Source organism: Triturus cristatus, chromosome 4_1 (assembly GCF_964204655.1).
Source record: "Triturus cristatus chromosome 4_1, aTriCri1.1, whole genome shotgun sequence".
NCBI classification, from domain to species: Eukaryota; Metazoa; Chordata; class Amphibia; order Caudata; family Salamandridae; genus Triturus; species Triturus cristatus.
In genome coordinates this window covers 879,533,891-879,548,013 of record NC_140585.1, presented here as the reverse complement: position 1 = coordinate 879,548,013, position 14,123 = coordinate 879,533,891, and the positions used below count along the sequence as shown (strand labels likewise).

General features: G+C 46.2%; 1 protein-coding gene across 2 annotated transcripts in view; it reads right to left on the bottom strand.

The window, feature by feature from the left end:
• LRGUK (leucine rich repeats and guanylate kinase domain containing) overlaps window positions 1-14,123 on the bottom strand; it is a 397,810-nt gene that overhangs the window by 308,674 nt on the left and 75,013 nt on the right. The window lies entirely within an intron of this gene.

The window sequence follows — 14,123 nt, the reverse complement described above, 5'->3', positions numbered from 1 at the left end:
CTTCAACTCTCCTGTTTGTGGACTTCGCTTTTGCTGGCTTTAGGACTCTGCATACTTTACCACTGCTAACCAGTACTAAAGCGCTTGTGATCTCCACTTAAAACATGGTATAATTGGCTTATACCAATGTGCGTATTTAATTTACTAGTAAGGCCCTAGTAAAGTGGCACTACCTGTGCCCAGGGACTGTAAATTAAATGCTACTAGTGGACATGCAGCAGTGATTTTGCCACCACTTAAATACCCCTATAAAAATGTCTTGGGTCTGCTAATGCAGCCTGTGTGTGCAGCTTCAAACGGCCATGTCGACCTGGCAAAATAAACATCTTGTCGGGCCCAAACCTTCCTTTTTAATACATGTAAGTCACACAATGGTAGGCCCTGGACAGCCTGGACTACGGGGTGCAGTGTATTTAAAAAGTGGGACATGTACATTTTAGTTTGGCATGTCCTGGTAGTGAAAAACTGCTAAATTTGTTTTCTACAACTGAAAGGCCTATGTCTCTCATAGGCTAAAATGAGAGTTACCTTATTACAACTAATAAGTGCTAATTTTCAAATAAGAGCAGGTAACCAGTTCATGTTTGGTGTCTTTGGGATTGTGATGAAAACTCCTCTCTCATTGTGAAGTCAGATTTTGAATTACAATTTAGAAAATGGCAGTGCAGCCTCTCTCTGAGTCACATGACTCGGTGTAGTTGGCAGTTGAGCTTTGTGTAGTCCTCCAAGACAGCCACACACAATACAGAACTTAGGTGTGCCTGGATGGGCCATCACTGGCAGGATGGGAGTGTGTAGCTGAGCACCGCCCTACTAACACTTGAATAGGCTGTGTCCTGCCTCCAGGCAAAGGGCAGCAAACCCCCTATAGACAGTTTGAAGCCAGGCTAGGGAAGGTAGGATGCCTGGGGACTTCAAAGGAAAATCCCTAAAGGTTTCTCCCACTTCAAAGAAGGTCCAGTTATAAATATTGGACCCCAGACACCACCTCTTCAGCTGTGGATATTTTGCCAGGAAGAAGGACTGTTTTACTGCTGAAAGACCTGCCACTCTGCTGAACTGCTGCCCATTGCCCTCTTGCCTGGTTTAGAAGGACTGGACCTGCATCTGTGGAACCACAGACCACAAAATGACTCCAAGGGCTGGCCTCCTAACTAAAGCATCAGGGACAGATGGCTCCAACAACCTTAGAACCAGTACCTAGACGTTGCCACCTGTGAGTCCTACCCTGCCAAGTGGTGCCACCCCAGTCCTGGACTCTTGGAAGCGGCCTGACGGTAGTATGCCAGCCCATCTGTGTATCCAGCAAAAAAGCGAATCTCCTACACGGCACATCCTTAGCAGAACTGGTACATCGCCTTAGGTGTTTGACTCATTGCCTTCGGAACCAATGCATCGCCTATTCTGCAAGGGTTCTCCCAGCGCCATTATTCCACATCGACCATGCAGCCTTCATCCTATCTGCAGCCTGCAAGAAGCTTCCCCCGAAGCAGGCCCTCGGATCACAAATCCCTCGTTGATGGCAACTTCAGCAACGATACAGGTTCTCGAATCGCAGCCTCACAGCTCTCCGGAACCAATGCATCGCTTCAACTGTGGGACACTTCCTTGATGCCGGACGTCATATCACCACACCTCAGAACATATGTATCACCTCGGTTGCACAACGCATCATTGGCATAGGACCTCGCAATGCCCGGCAAACCAGAATTTAAGGTACTGTTGTTCAGCTGGCCTGAGTCCCTGTAGCCGGCCTGCGCTCCATTGTGGTTCGCCTGAACTTGTGACTTTGTACTGGTCCGGTGCAACCAGAAATCCACAGTTGGAATCTTTAACCTTGCACAACTCCAGCTCTACCGATTGTTTGCTTGTCCTTTTGCTCTTGTTTTATTTATTGAAATTTACTCTATTTTTTCTAAACTGGTGTGGGACTTTTTTTGGGTGGTGCTCTCACTTTATTACTGTTTGAAGTGCTGCATAAATACTTTACACATTGGCTCTTAATTAAGCAAGACTGTTCTGTGCCAAGCTACCAGAGGGTTGATCACAGGTTAATTTGGGGTTTGCTTGTTCCTCACCCTGACAAGGATTGTGGTAACTGCTTGAGTAGGGTTCTACCTCACCCCCAAACAGTAACCCTATTTCTTACATTGGTGATCAGCAGTGAGGATTAGGACTTGTGTTGTGCAGTGCCATACAGTGATTTTGTGTTACACTAAAAATCCCAGATAAATAATTTGAGACCAGTTTGAGTTTTAAACTTATCCTTGATTGGCCTCCCCCTCCCCCCCCCCCCCCCCAAAGTTTGAGCTATCCCGTATGGATGCCTGCACAGTTACCCATCTCAAGGAGTTCTGCAAGGAGAAGAGACATTCAGCAAAGAGCAACATCAGGAAGGTGGAGCTCAAAATAGCGCTGAAGGCCTGGGCAGAAGCTCCCCAGTTAATGGTTACAGCCCAGAAGCATATCATGAAAAGTCAAGAAGAGGACCTTCCTGAGATGCAGCATTCAGCTGGGAGGGAGAACTTGATCAGAGAACAGCGTGCCCTCTAGAGGCCTGTCCCCTGGTGGACAGAAAGCTGGAGAGGAAGTTTAGGCTGCAGTTGGCCCAGTCAAGAATGGAGAAGAAATTAACCATGGAGACAGAGTAAAGAAAAATGGCTAATGAGAGGAGCCTCAAGAGAGCTGGACATAAGGGCTAGGCAAGCAGAGTCCAGCAATAATGCTGGCAGCATACGTGCAGTACCCTCTGGAGACTAGAGGGTACATATTCCTAAAGTTCTGGTGCCTGACTTTGCTGTGGTTAATGACCTTAACAAGTGGGTGAAGCTTATGAGATGACTTTACAAATACATAGGATCCCTGATGAGGTTCTGAAATTTGTCGTTTCTCGATCGCACCCAGACTCCATCTTGTGTTTTCCGCCATCTTAGGTTGCCCTCACTCAGGCAGCTGGTAAACGAGATGTTTTTGTCATTTCTGCCCTTGCGTGTCAGGTAGCTGTTCGTCCCATGTTCATTAACTAGTGTCAGGGTCTGGCCGAATACACTAATTCATGTCTGAGCTGGATGACCCCCGCCCGAACTATCTGTTAGCTCACACCATTCTTTCCCCTCGCTTATCTTATCTACTGCCCTTCGCTACACATCTCATGCATTCTCTGGCTTCACGACTGTCCTTCTAGAACATACAACCATGTTTTCTCTCCTTGTAAACGGTATCATGTGGATTCTCTTTGCAATTTGCTTAAAGGGGGCAGCAACAAACATCACCTGGAACCCGAGTCAGTTTTTAACTTAAACCATTGTTGATAACATTTGTCGATGTCTCAAATTCTATATGTTTTTAGGTTATCCATTGTATCTCACTGTATAAAAGTTTGTGTGCCACGGAGGTCAGTGGCAGTCTCTTGTGAACCCATCCCTGTGTGACTTCACGGACAACTGTACTAGCTGCAGCTAATAAAACTCGATCTCTTACGCCAGACAGAGTGTCCAGTGTCTCTGTATTGCAAGGCAGGAGAACTAGAGGATTTCAGGCGTACTCTGCGCCGCTTGGCCCCTAATGGTCAGGTTCCTCAAATGGCGACCACGAAGGGACGGCTTCAGTGGTAGCGGTGCAGCCAGAGGATCGTGAGGGGCCCCGCAAGGAAAGTCCGGAGCAGGCGCCCCACATGATTGACCCCTGTATGTCGGAAGTGGACCGAAGGATTTTGCGGCGTGGCTTCTCCTTTCAGACGGCTGCTGCGACTGCTGCCGTCCTGCCTTGGCCCCGGTTTTTGTGACGATTTGGTAGAGCGAGTCGATAGACGGACCTCCGGTTGGCGTAAAAGAAGATACTTAGTTAAGTATTTGATTGGTGGGTCGCTCTCACAAATTTTGTTTTTTGGGTCTTTGAGTTTCCTTTTTGTATTTCAATTGTTGCAATAATTGAAGCCAAGGGGTGAGTATGTTTGTGCTGTTTTGTTGAGAATTGACACACCCCCCTTTGTGAAGTTTGTAGAATAGGCCTGAAATAACGATGCCTGGTCTAAGTAAGTTTCGTCGATTTTGTTGCTTAGGTTGTACCAGGGACTCCCAGCTCGAGGACTCTTGTCCGATTCCTCCGGTTGGAACTCCCACTTATGAGCTCTATTCAAAACATAGTATTGGCCCCATTACTTTTAACAAAATATGGGACCGATATACCAGAAGAGATGGTGTTTTACAGTGGCCACAAAATGGCAGTTTGAGCCCAATATATTTGACAATTTGGAAACCACTTTGTTTAAAAGAAAAGCCCGGCCGGCAATGTTTGACTCGTTCCGCCTTTGGCGAAAGGAAGCCAAACAGAAAGAAATGAAACAAGCAAGAAGAGATCAAAAGGATAAAAATATGTCGATTTTACAGGCTGCCCAGCAGTTCAGAAATAACGAAGTAGACTCTGCTAGGGAGGTATCAGAAAGACAACATCGCATGGCAGTAGATAGATGCTATCTGGTGTTGCCTACTTCCCCTTCAGAGAAGAGTAAAGATATAGAGGAAGACCCTTTAATGTCTTGTTTGTTGAATTCTCCTCCACCCTATGTGCAAACTCCTAATGCACCTCCTATGGCTCAGCCAGCAGCTGCTCAGCGACCTGCTCAGCCAAATAATACTTCACTTCTTCCTCAGCCTTTGTTTTCTCCTCCTCCTGTTATTCCATCTCCTTTAAATTCCTCTCTATCCCCTGCTCTGGTGAGAAACTCTCCAGGGACACCGAGGAGACTCACAAATGCTGTCACAAGTTTCTTTTCTCCCTTAATTGGAGCCCTGAATCTGTCTCCGTCTCTTTCTAGACGACAATCTCGTTGTCAGCTTCCTATTACGGAAGAAAAAGCAGTATTAGGTTCCCTCGCCCGTAAATGGATTGAGAAAGGTCCAATATATAGTGCACGGGATATTTTGAGCACCTTTTGTCAATGGACAGAACCCATTCAAAGATATGTTTTTGACGTAATGTGCGACACTCTCATTAAGGGTTGGGACGATATGGAATTAGACACGGCTCCTATGGAACTGATGAAGCTCCAAGCTGATTTTGATAAAGGTTTTATAGTAGGAGCAGACGTTGAGAAAGCGGTGATTATGCGGATTGAATTTAGGACTTCATTTCTCTCTCTAAAACTCCCCGAAACTGATCTTATTGACAAAACTAAACACTATCCAATGCGTGAAGTTCCCCCAGTATGGAGAGAGGCGGTAGGTGGTGCTCAGCCGGTGGCTGCTCATTTCCAGCGTATATGGGTACATGAACCTTGGAAAAGAGCCAAAGTTTTAGCACTTAAACAAACACTTCCAGACCCACGTAAAAATCCTGCTGGCTATTATAAGGAGCTATCCCAGACAGATGAGGCTTGCGTTATGAACTTAGCTGACATTGATATGTTATTTGGGAATGTTGTTCCACAAGCAATATGGGCGAAAATTCGTAGGGAAGATCATGCTGCCGAACTAGGTGGTGTTTGGGCAGCTATTAGAGCTGCTGACACAGCACAAGTTGGCGGCGCAAAGCCTGACGATCTGATTACAACACTTCCTGGTAGAATCATTGATTTAATGAAGACTCTTATGCCTGCAGTATGAGTAAATTGGGATAAGTTAACCGCCTTTAAGCAAAAGAAAGACGAGAGCGTCTCCGATTTCTTCACTCGTTTTGAGGAGACCTTTCTGGATCATAGTGGCCAGGATATGAGCACAGAAGGTGGACAACGCCTATTTGTGGACAAGTTCGTATTTAACTTGCTTAAAAAGTTCCGAGAGTGCATGGGCTGTTTCTTCTACTGCTAAAATTTTGGCTACAGCACAATATTATGAAAACAGGGACAAGGAAGAGAAAGATAAGCAGGAGAAGAAAAATAAAGATTTAAAAACAAAGGTTCTTTTACAGCAGACTTATCCTCCACGTCCCGCTCAGCACCAGTCTTCTCAGCCCCCACAGTTTCAGAAAGTGTTTCAGAAGCCCGAACATTATGTACCCCGATCTATGCTAGGTCCAAACCAATGTGCTTACTGTAAGGAAGAGGGACACTTTAAGAGTAATTGTCCAGTTTTGCTCCAACGTAATAATGGAGTGTTTGTCCCACGAGGCCGTGGTAATTTCCAGTCAGTCTCCAGGGGTAGAGGTAGAGGTACGTCCCTCCAAGAGAAGCGTTCCTTTCCCTCTCCTAACGCTGTGAATTCTTTTGACCATCAGAGAGTCCAGTCTACACAATATTATAGTGACTATTATGTTGAAGGTGGCGACGAAAGTTTCCAAAATGAATAGGCTAGCCATGGACAAAGTAAGGGAGTAGTATCAATTCCAGTAGATCAGAATGGTCCTTATGTCACTGTCAATGTAATGGGTATTTCAGAGCCATTTCTTTTAGATACTGGTGCAATGAGAAGTTCTATTATTCATTCTAAACTCCCTGGGGCACCTTTGTCTGGCTTAATAAACACGTCTGTAGGATTTTCCGGCGCCCCAGTTCGTAACCCAGTCTCTTGCCCTTTACCTGTTTCGATTGGTCCATATGACCTGGAAGCATCACTTATCCTTACAACTGGTCGTGGTGAGAATCTATTGGGTTTGGATCTGTTGAAAAAGTTACATGCCACATTACACTGCTCCCCTTCTGGTGTTTATCTTACACTAGGTAAGAAACTAACATCGTCAATGCATCTGTCTAGAGAAAAGTTTCCACCTGAATTACTATCTCTTCCTGAAAGTCTTTGGGCTACGGGTCCGAATGATGTGGGTCGTCTCGCGATTCCACCATATGTTGTCACTCTCAAGCCTAAACTGCCACGTATAGCTCAGTATAAGATTTCCAATGAAGGTGAAAAAGCATTATTGGCTATTGTTCAAGATTTGGTCCAGAAGGGTGTGGTGGAAGAAACGAGAGGAAATGTGTGTAACAGCCCTATTCTTCCGATTCTTAAGCAAACTGATCCTTCTCAACCACCAGTCTATAGATTTGTGATTGATCTTCGAGAGGTGAACAAAATTGTTTCACTACAGTTCCCTGTTGTCCCAGACATTGCAGCCTTACTGACGATGATACCAGCTTCAGCAGCTTGGTTCACCGTGATTGACTTATAGAACGTTTTCTTCAGCGTTCCTATTGCTAAAGAGAGCAGAGATATTTTTGGATTTTGTTTAGGAGGCCGAAGCTTCCGATTCAAGAGAGCACCACAAGGCTATTGTGAAAGTCCATCCATTTATAGTCAAGCTCTTAAATCACAGCTTGATACATTCCCTTTGCCTCCAGGAGCCACTCTTAATCAGTATGTGGATGATTTGTTGATCGCGACTGATTAAAAGGATGTGTGTAAAGATGTGACTTCGCACAGAAGAAGAAACCACAGGAAGAATAGATTTAAAGGATACCGCGCTCGAGGATCCGGATGGAACCTTGTGGGTTGACGGTTCCTGTTTCACATTACCCAATGGCGAGACTACCTCAGCTTATGCAGTCACCACATTACATACAGTAGTGGAGACAGCATGTATGTATCCGGTACAATTCAGCTCAGGCTGCAGAATTGATAGCCTTGACTAGAGCATGTGTGCTGTCGAAAGGGAAAAGAGTGAATGTTTACAGACAGCCAATATGCCTTTGGCGTGGCACACAGTTTTGGTCGTTTATGGAAGGAAAGAGGATTCTTTATTTCCTATGGAACGAAGATTCAGCATGGCCAGTTGGTCACCGATCTTGACTCTCTCACATTACCTACCCAAATTGCCATCATCAAGTGAATTGCACATAAAAGAGTCACAGATGACATTGGTCGCGGGAATGCTTTTGCAGACGAGGTAGCGAAAAACACAGCTAGGGACATTACAAGTCACATGTATGTTGCAGGCCCTGCAAATCAGATCCCAGAAAGAGGAATGTGTGAGGACACAACTGAGAGCGTAAGAACGATTCAGGAAGAGGCTACAGAGAAAGAATTGAGTAAGTGGAAAGAAAGTACGGGAATGTTGGATTCGAATGGATGTTGGACAGAATTGTCAGAGCATCAGCGATGGATGTTGCCAGATGCATATGTATTACCTGTAGTAACTATGGCTCATGGACCAGCTCACATTAGTGCTAAAGGCATATGCAAACTCCTGGCTCCAGTTTGGCAAAATGAAGGAATTCCGAAATGTGCAGACAATGTGGTAAAACATTGCATCATATGCTTAATGCATAACCCAAGGAAGGGTACTCCAACTACTGCAGGCCATTTCTCTCCCCCTACGTACCCCTTTGAAGTATTACAGATTGATTATATACACATGGATCGATGCAACAATCTCAAGTATGTTCTGGTGGTAGTATGTGCATTCTCTAGATGGATAGAGGCTTACCCCTTAAAAGATAATACAGCTGTATCAACTGCTAAAGTATTACTGAAAGAATTTTTTCCTAGATTCGGTTTGCCGCGAATTGTCTGGAGTGACAATGGAAGTGAATTTGTAGGCAAAATCATGCAGAAAGTATGTACGGGTCTTGGTATTAGACAGAAATTCCATGCGGCAAACCATCCACAGTCAGCGGGTTTGGTAGAGTGCTACAATGGCACTCTCAAACTGAAATTGGCAAAGATGCAGGCCAGCACAGGTCTTGCCTGGCCTGACGCTTTACCATTGGCCTTACTATCCACCAGAACTACTGTACACTCTCGTATGGGACTTAGTCCCTATGAAGTGATATTCGGACGCCCCGACAATATTTGGGGAGTTCCTCGTCCTAGGAAGTACTCAGACATACCGTACCCTATGCTTATTGATTACCTTCATGACTTGACTGCTAAATTAAGTGTTCTTCGCCAACAGGTTCAAAGTGCTCTGCCAGAGGCCTCAACAGACCCAGGTCACTCTATCGAACCGGGAGATTGGGTCTGCACCAAGAATTTTCAACGAAAGAAAAATCTTGATCCTCGCTGGTCGCCTCCTCGCCAAGTTCTACTGGCTACGCGGACAGCAGTAAGGATAGAAGGCAAGAAAAACTGGGTCCACGCCGTGCATTGCAAAAAGGTACCCTTGCCCTTGCCTTTTGACCAGTGGGTCCGCGGGGGCATAGGTGAATCTGAAGGAGACAAGACTCCCCGGTTCGTACCATTTAGTAACGCATGGCTGGAAGACACCCAGACTGAGGAAGAAAGTGGTGACACTCTTCGAAGAACCATCCCATTACATCTACAAGTGAACACTACTAATCCGGAAACAATCTTTCAGGACCAAACGATTCCAACAAAGAAACGATACAACCTGAGGACCAGGCCTGAAGCAAAGACTTGAACATTTGTTACTTTTGCCACCAATTAACTATTTTTCCTTTTTAGATAGTATTTGTGCCATCTGTCCCCGTCGCAGGGTCTCGGTAGGAGTCTTGGACTGAACCTGGTTTATGGTCAAGATCCGCTAGGTTTAGGATTATTAAATAGCCAAGATATTGAGGAAGATTGCCGCGAGCGACAAATTTTTCTAGCCAGGATGGATGGTACATCACGTCAGGTAGATAGGAGACAGAATATGCAGACCAAATATTGTAAATCATTACGTAGTCGTTTTGGCGTAACCTTGTGTGTGTTGCTGATTCTATGTGTTTTACTAGCATGTATAGGTTGGATTGTCCATGTGTTACAACTAAAAACTGTTCCTTTATCTACTTCTGTACCTTCTCGTCCCACTAAAACTCAACACAAGATAAGTGCCCTTTCCCCACATGAACAAATAAGAAGGATGGAGTATCTAAATAATTCGTTTATCCAGCTGTTACACCAACACCAGTTAGTTGTCAACATATCTGACTGTTGGGTATGTGGACTCATGCCTCACACTGCCCATAAAGGGATGCCCTATTTAGTGTTGCCTTTCTCATATGAAGGTTCAGCATGGGCTTACCTGACCATGTTTACGGCTGCCTACCACAACAGACTTCGATATCCGATAGGTACATTTGAGAAAGGAATGGATTTTAGTCACAGTACTTTGATAAAGGTTATAGTGACCATGGCTAAAGTTCTAGGGAAGAGTAAGATTCCTTTGGATGAAAAGAAAGCCTACGAAGGTTGGAATGTAACTCATTACATTTCCAGTCTTAATAACAAGACCAAACAAGAGAAGTCTTCCCCAGCATGGACTGTACCCCACCAAGGCAACTTTTGCCTCCGAATCAATAGCCAGGAGAATGACACTCAACAAAACTGTTCCCAGACATATGTATTCACGTCTCAAAATAACCCTCCATTGACCCCATCACAAGGAACCTATTTTGTCTGCTATGACAAAGCATATACATGGCTCCCCTCTGACTTTTCGGGAACATGTTACATAGCATTCTTGCTTCCCCCAACGTATACTGCACCCTCAGACCATCACAGACACAGATATGGTAGAGGTGTATTTGATGCCAAAGACACAGCTGGCCAGGAGGGAGGAGATTTCTTCAAAGGATTCATTCCCTTCTGGGGACCAATGATTAACAGCGGAAATATTAGGCGATTAGTTTGCGTGGTTGAGACAACCATCGATGTTACTGCAGGTGCCTTAAGTAACATCACTGCAGAACTCCGAGCGGACCGTCTCATGACCTTACATAACAGAATTGCGCTAGATGTGATCCTAGCAGACCGAGGAGGAGTCTGTAAATTAATTGGATCAAGCTGCTGTATATACATTCCTGATGACGCCCCGACTGCATATCAGGCCATCTCAAAATTACATACCATCTCCGCATCGATCCATCAGGATGAAGGAGATTGGTCCCTCATGGGATGGTTATGGGGATTGTTATCTACCTGGGGATGGAAGATACTAACATTCCTTGGAGCAATTCTGGCCATCATATTCTCTTGTTGCTTGTGCATACACTGTGGTCCTGCTATCTGTGGTCTGTTCGCTACCTTATGTGTATCAAAGCCCGTAAGCCAACAAACAGAGAATAGTAAGATGATGGTCCAGCAACAGTTAAACGATTTTATGGCAATTGATATCGACTCCGACTCAGACTAACATGAGCCCAGTCATTGTGTTATTGCCTGAGTAATGGCAAAAGGAGGGTCTGAGGTTCTGAAATTTCTCGTTTCTCGATCGCACCCAGACTCCATCTTGTGTGTTCCGCCATCTTAAGTTGCCCTCACTCAGGCAGCTGGCAAACGAGATGTTTTTGTCATTTCTGCCCCTGCGTGTCAGGTAGCTGTTCGTCCCGTGTTCATTAACTAGTGTCAGGGTCTGGCCGAATACACTAATTCATGTCTGAGCTGGATAACCCCCGCCAGAACTATCTGTTAGCTCACACCATTCTTTCCCCTCGCTTATCTTATCTACTGCCCTTCACTACACATCTCATGCATTCTCTGGCTTCACAACTGTCCTTCTAGAACATACAACCATGTTTTCTCTCCTTGTAAACTGTATCATGTGGATTCTCTTTGCAATTTGCTTAAAGGGGGCAGCAACAAACATCACCTGGAACCCGAGTCAGTTTTTAGCTTAAACCATTGTTGATAACATTTGTCGATGTCTCAAATTCTATATGTTTTTAGGTTATCCATTGTATCCATTGTATTTCACTGTATAAAAGCTTGTGCGCCACGGAGGTCAGTGGCAGTCTCTTGTGAACCCATCCCTGTGTGACTTCAAGGACAACTGTACTAGCTGCAGCTAATAAAACTCGATCTCTTACGCCAGACGGAGTGTCCAGTGTCTCTGTATTGCAAGGCAGGAGAACTAGAGGATTTCAGGCGTACTCTGCGCCGCTTGGCCCCTAATGGTCAGGTTCCTCACTGAGGAGGATTGGGTAGCTAGCCTCTGGAAGCATGTCCTTAGTGAGGGGAAGGACGTCATACTGGCCCTAGGGAAAAGAGACAGAATGAGGTATCGCCCCATGAGGGAAACCCCTGCAAGGAAATATTAACCTCACTCCTGAGAAGTACAGGCAGAGATTTAGGGACTGCCAGAAGCTGCCTCAGCAGTCCTGGGTGGATTGCGTGGCTTCCTTTTGCATGGCACTGGATGGTTGGGTGAAGGAAAGTACACTGTATCAATAGTACCCCTCTGAACCCAAGGAGCTTGATAAGGAGGCAGACCGCTGGCTCAGCACCAGAGACCACAAAATGGCAGGGCAGGGTCCTCACCAGAAGAAGAAGGGAGGGAAGACAAACATAAGAACAAGAAATTCTCTAAAGGTCCCCAAACTTATTCTAAGGACCAGGTCTCCAAATCCCCTACTGAACAGAAAAAGGAGTGGTTCCCTGATAGTAAGTCCTCAGGTAAGGCACCTCCTAAGTGCTATGTGTACCAACAGGTTGGGCAGTACAATGGGGATGCTAAGTGCCCGAAGCAGGCACAGCCCCCACTGGCGGGCAGACCACATTTTTTTAGTGTTTGCCCCAGATAGTATGGGGGGTAGCTTAGAGGTCACCCTAGTATCCGTGGGTGAAGGAGAGATGGCACAGATAACTCACATACCTAGTAACACCAGGAAATACAGGCAGTGGGTCAACATCAATCCGCAGAGGGTGGATGCTCTGAGAGAAACTGGAGCTAGCAAGACACTCTCAGATGTCATCTGGTGACCTCAGAGCAGGTCCCCACAAGAAGAAGGGGAAGGGGAGACAAACATAAAAACAGGAAGTTCTCTAAAGTTCCACAAACTAATTCTAATACATTCCACGAGGTTATTGCAATCAACAACCATGAGAGTCACTACCCAGTGGCTCTAGCTCCATTTGAGTGGGGGAGGTGGTCTCAGGCTCCTTGAGGTTAGCCATGCCAGTGGATTCTCTGCTTGACAATGACCTAGAGCACACGATCTGGAAGGAGGTGGAGCTCAGGTCGCACTTGGAGATGTTAGGGTTGCCTCAGTGGGTGTGTCTGATCACACAGTCCATGGCCTCCTGAAAGGGTAGTCAGGAGGACCTGGAGCCTGGAAGAATGGCCCTAGTGCCTGACAAAAAGAATTAGATCAAGGGGCAGGGAAAGCCCGCTCCTGAAACTCCCACAGACGGGGGAAGGGGCTGAGCCTGAGGGTGATGCCTCAGAACCTACAAGGGAGGCCACTGCGAATCTGGGGAGCATACCTGAGCTGACCAACTGGCAGAAGGACATGGGTTCCACCAGGAAAGAGTTCAGCAAGCCGCAGGAGCAGTGCCATACTCTGGACGACCTATGGAGGCAGACCGAGGCCCAGGTAGCTGGCGACACCTCTGGTGATCACCTGATCTACTGGGAGAATGGTTTATTGTACAGCGAACCTAAGGATTCTGAGCCTGGTGTGACCCTGGGGTCCCCCAGTGGTATACGGTCTTCCTACTGGAACTGGCTCATGTTGTTACCCTCGCAGGTCATCTAGGGCAGGACAAGGCCATTGAAAGGCTTGTATCCCTCCTTTACTGGCCCTGGATGAGGATGGCCTCAGATTAATTCTGCAGGCCATTCCCTACTTGCCAGGCCAGTGGCAAGTCAGGGGGAAAGTGCAAGGCTCCCCTGCAGATATATTCCCTGTCATTGGCACCCACTTTGAAGGGTTAGGCATCAACATTGTCGGGACTCTGAACCCCAAAACAGCCCTTAGCCACAGGTTCATCCTGGTCTCGGTGGATCATGCCACCGGGTACCCGGAAGCTATACCTCTGAGGATAATGCCTGTGGTGGCCAAGACACTGATGGGGATCTTTACCAATGTTTGGTTCATCAAGGAGGACATATCTGACAGAGGTACCAACTTCATGTCAGCATACATGAAGTACATGTGGAAGTATAGGGTAACCTATGAGTTCTCCATACCCTACTATCCACAAACTAATGGGCTTGTTGAAAGGTTCAACAAGACTCTAACAGTCATGATCATGGGCCTATCAGATAGAGCCCTTGAGGCAGAATTTGGATGTCCTCTTGCATGCCTGTTGTTTGCATACAGGAAGGTACTGCAGAAGAGGGTTGGATTTGGCTCATTTGAACATCTGTACGGAACCCTTTGAGAGGGCCTCTCCACCTGGTGAAGTAAGGGTGGGAGCAAGCTCCCAAGAAAGCCCCCAGGGTGTGGTCAGCTACATGCTGGCTATCCGTACCCAGATGAAGCACTTCCGGAAGAAAGTCAAAGAGAATCTGGAAGTCAGTCAGGAAGTCAT